The 5,164-nt window shown below is 42.0% G+C and overlaps 1 pseudogene; it reads right to left on the reverse strand.

Annotated features, from left to right (window-relative positions):
* LOC102833117 overlaps positions 1-2,178 on the reverse strand; it is a 9,237-nt pseudogene extending 7,059 nt beyond the window's left edge.
* Positions 2,179-5,164: the final 2,986 nt, after the last annotated feature.

Consider the following 5,164-nt stretch of genomic DNA (forward strand, 5'->3'; position numbering starts at 1 on the left):
ATGGAGGGGATTGTAACCATGGCAATCAGAAGATATACAATAGAATGAATGTAAAACTAATGTTCTCCCATGTAAACTATCACATAATTCACAATAAAACATTTAAGAAAATAAATAAATAAATAAAATAAAAGGAAATCCCAAGAAGATGATGGAAACATTAAAACTATGAAGAAATTGACAACAAAACCCACAAAAATATGAACTCAGCACAGGAAAGTATACACAGTAAAGAAACCAGCAGCACCATACACACACACACATGCAAAATGACTGCAATAATTCCATACCTATTGATAATTATACTGAATGTCAAAGGATTAAATGCACCAGACAAGACACAGAGAATACTATAATGGGTAAGAAAATAGGATCCTGGTTGTGGGCTTACAGCTGGGGGCAGGCCAGTGGGGTGTACCCTTTGGTAATTTGATGATGCATGGAGGGGATTGTAATCATTGCAATGCAACAAAATATGATAGGATGAATGTAAAACTGATATTCACCCATGTAAACCCACATAATTCAAAATAAAAACTTAAAAAAAAAAAAAAAGCCAACTGTTAAAAGGAGGGGAGTGGCTGATCTTGCACTCCAGAAGCAGAGGATCCTTGGACCATCAAGGGAGAAGAGAGGAGTGCAGGACCCTATCCAGAGAAGCAGCCATGCTAGCGATGGAGGTAGAGACGATGATGTGGAGAGATGGGGCAGCTGGGAACTCTGGACTCTGGGAGGGAGAGGAGCTGTGTGTTGACGGCCAGGGAGCAGGCTTGCAGGGTGTACCCTTTGGCTGTTTGATGATACATGCAGGGAGTGTAATCATTGCAGTGAAACAAAATAAGATAGGATGAATGTAAAGCTAATGTTCTCCCATGTAAACTATTACAAAATTCACAATAAAAACTAAAAAAAAAAAAAAAAAAGTATCTTTCAATACACTGTCTACAAGAGACACACCTAACACAAAAAGACATAAATAGATTAAACATTGTTTGTTGTTGTTAGGTGCCATCAAGTGGGTACCGACTCATAGCGACCCTATACACAACAGAATAAAACACTGCCCAATCCTGGGCCAACCGCACAATTGTTGCCACACTTGAGCCCATTGATGCTGCCACTTTACCAATCCATCTCGCTTGGGGGCTTCCACTTTTTCTCTGACCCTCTACCTTACCAAACATGATATCCTTCTCCAGTGACTGGTCCCTCCTGACAATATGTCAGAAGTATAAGAGACAAAGTGTGACCATCCAGGACTCCAAGGAGCACTCTGGCTACACATTTTCCAATACACATCTGTTAGTTCTTTTGGCAGCTATGGCACTTTCAATATTCTTCTCAAACACCATAACTCAAAAGCATCAATTTTTCTACGGTCTTCCTTATTCACTGTCCAGCTTTCACATACATATGAGGTTATTGAAAATACCATGGCTTTGGGTCAGGTGAACCTTAGTCCTCAAGTTGACATCTTTACTCTTCAACACTTTAAAAAGGTCTTGTGCAGCAGATTTGCCTAATGCAATATGTCATTTTATTTCTTGACTGCTGCTTCCAAAATTTCTGGCTGTACTTCTTCCAAAATGGATCTATTGGTTCTTTTGGCAGCCCATGACACTTTCAATATTCTCCTCCTAAACCATAACTGAAAAGCATCAATTCTTCTACGGTCTTATTTAACGTCAAGCTTTAGCATGTATATGAGGTTATTGGAAAATACCATGGCTTGGGTCAGGCACACCTTACTCCTCAAGGTCTTATTAGGTAGTTAGAATAGGGAAGAGGGGCAAACAACAGATTATAAAGAATGTAGGAAATGACCTGCCATATCAGGTAAAAGGAAATATAGAAAAGTGGACTTTCACTTTCAGCCATGCATGAAGAAGAATAGGGTTGATCTGATGTGAACAAGAAATTAATCATAATACCGCTGTAATAAATCAGCATTGTGGCTAGCTCATGAATACAATTATAACAGACTATTTTAATTGGGGAAAAGTACATCAAATCCAGAAAGAAATGACTAATAATGGCCCCAAAATTATAATGGGAAGATATACAAATCAGGAGACAATTATCAGAAAACCTAGAATCTCTCCTTTTAGAAAAACAGCATAAAACGTGAAATCTAGAACTCTCTCAATGCTCCCCCTTACTTGCAAGGTAGAAGTCCATTCTCATCTCTGCAAAAATGTGTATGCATGTTTCAATCAATTGTCTTGCTTGCTTAAGCCTAACTTCTTTCGTGAGTGTATTGTGTTCAAGCCCGAATGATTTGGGGGTTGTAGGAGCTCTGGTAGCATAGTGGTTACAAATCAGGCTGCTAATCTCAGGGTCAGCATTTCGAAACCACCAGCTGTTCCGCGGGAGAAAGATGAGTCTTTCAGCTTCCGTAAATATTTATAGCCTTGGAAACCCTGTACAGGGCCGCTATGAGTCAGAACCAACTCCATGGCACACAACAACAACAATAAAGGGACTATACCAGAATACTTCATTCACACCATGACAGTCTGTTCCACATTCTGCCCCTGGCCTTGTTTTTGGATGATAATGTTGACCTTTTCCACAGTTTGTTCTCACAGATGTAGTCAATTTGATTTCTATGTATTCCATCTGGTGAAGCCCATGTGTTTCTTTCTTTTTACTTCTTATCGTATTTCATTTTATTGTAATGATTACAATCCCCTCCATGCATCATCAAATAACCAGAAGGTACACCACACAGGCCCCACCCCACCCCCCCGGCCGCCAGTACACAGCCCTTCTTCCTCTCTGAGTTTAGTGTCCCAGCCGCTCCATCTGGCCATGTCATCGTCTCTGTCTCCATCCCTGGCATCAATGTGCCTCTCTTGGTAAGGTCCCGCTCTCCATTCTTCTCACTTGATGGTCCCAGGGACCTCCGCTCCTGGGCTGCAAAATCAATCACTCTCCTCCTTTTGTCAAAAAACATCTACCTCTATATTTCCTACCCTCACAGTCAGTCCTGATGGCAATTATTCACTATTGTACCACAAGAGTCTTATCCCCATTTCCTTTCACCAGCCAGGTCCCAATGGATTGGAAATCATTCAGTGGTGATTCTACCTTCCCTCTCACAGTCTGGAACTAGGCTCCCTCTTGAAAGCTTGTAAGCCAGTCACTTCTTGCCTTTATAGGCACCCCCATTTTGGGTAGCCAATGTCTTAAGTTGCCCATCCCTGTCAACCCTGTGTACTGAGGGGGTGGGAGTGATCCTCGCTGTAAAGATTTGATCCCCTTTTTGAGCTACTATATCCATAAATATAGGTAAAGTTCATCAAATTGGAGCAACTTACTCTTCCCCCACCCCCTTCCTCCTTTTTCTAGTTCAGTTCGGATCCCCTAGCCATTGAAGCCAGGTCAAGTGGGTACTATCTGTAAGTATGGGTCTTCTTGTGCATCTCACCTCACTTCATATCAACTGGACGCTTCACTCTCCACTCTAGTTCTCTGTGGCCATGTCACTACCTCTAGGTCCAGGAGTCCCCAGTCTTGCCATACTGCTGGCCATCCAGGTCTCCACCTGGTTCACAGGGGTCTATTGAATGTGATTGGGCTTAGCTTGCAGCTTCATTTCTGTTTTCCCCCTCTTCCCCTTATCTGTGACCAACGTGGTCAGCAGCCAGACTACATGCCTGCTCATGTATTCCCCTTGAGTCTCAGTCTTTTGTGTGTGTGTGTGGCCATTACATCGGGTTATTGACTTTTTTTTTTTTAAGGTTTTTATTGTGGATTGAGGGAAAGTTTACAGGGCATATCATCAGTTTTACATTCAACAAATCATACACCTTGTGTCATTACAATGATTATAATCCCCTCCATGTACCATCAGTTGACCGTATTTCTCTTTATCCACTTGATAGCTTTTTCAAAAACAAATAAAAAACCAAAAAAAAACACTCAGGCATATATAATAATTTACATATCCAAAGGGCACATTCTGCAATTCTGCCTCCTGGCCACCAGCTCTTAGTTCCTTTCTTCTCAGTCCATGAATCTAGAGTTCTCAGCCACTGCCCCTCACCATGCCCCCATCTCTGCCTCCATCTCCGGCGCTGCTGCTTCTCTGGATAAGGTCCCGCATTCTGCTTGTGTGCTTCTCTCTTGATGGTCCTAGGGTCCTCTGCTTCTGGACTGCAAGATTAACCATTCCCCTGTTTATGTTACAAAACTTCTACCTTTACAATTGTGACTGTCATGATAACAATTATTCACCATTGAATCTTAGGAATCTTATCCCCATCTCTTCACCAGACCAATCTAGACAAGATGACAGCTATATAGTGGGGACTCTTTATTTCCTTCCATACTCTTAAACTAAAGTCCCTCTTGAAACCTTGTAAACCAGTCACTTTGTGCCTTTATTGCCCCCTCATTTTAGGTAGCCAATGTCTAAGTTGTCATCCCTATCTGCCCTGTTGGTATTTAGAGTAACACCACTCTGAGTATAAGTCAGGTTCATCAAATTGAAGCAATTTACCCTTGTTTCCTAATTTTGTTTTTTTTCTCAATCTTCCTCTAGTTGAGTTCTGATTATCGAGCCATTGAAGCTAGGTCAAAAGGGTATTGTATGCAAGTCTGGGTGTTCTTGTGCATCTCCCCTCACTTCATATCAGCTGGATGCTTCACTCTCAGCTCTAGCCCTCTGTGGCTAAGTCCTTGTCCATGGGCGCAAGTGTCCTCAGGTCTCACCACACTTTTGACCAACCAGCCCTTCCTCTTCTCTCTCTCATCTCCAGGTCAACGAGATTCAATAAACTGTGGTTGAACTCAGCCCATTTCTTCATTGATGCCTTTTCACCTCTTCCACTTACCAGTAGACCAATGTGGTCGTCAGCAAGCTTATGTGCTTGTGTATTCCCTTTGAGTTTCAGTCTTAGAGGGGAGTTTGTCCTGAAGGCATTTGATTGCTAGCCTTGATGTCTTCCTGGTGAACAGCTTGCTTATTTTTGTAGTAGCAGCCATGCTGACATTTTTGTTTTGGGTTTTTCCTGATGATCTTTCTTTGAAGATGTATCTTCTGTCACTGTAGCTGTTTCAGTCTGCTTGTCCTTTCTAGTGGGAATTTCCTACCTTATAAGGTTCTGGATGGGACTCAGGATTCCACCTAAGGTCCTATACTCTGTAAAGGCTTTGCATG

This window comes from Chrysochloris asiatica, unplaced genomic scaffold (assembly GCF_000296735.1).
Source record: "Chrysochloris asiatica unplaced genomic scaffold, ChrAsi1.0 scaffold00392, whole genome shotgun sequence".
Lineage (NCBI taxonomy): Eukaryota > Metazoa > Chordata > Mammalia > Afrosoricida > Chrysochloridae > Chrysochloris > Chrysochloris asiatica.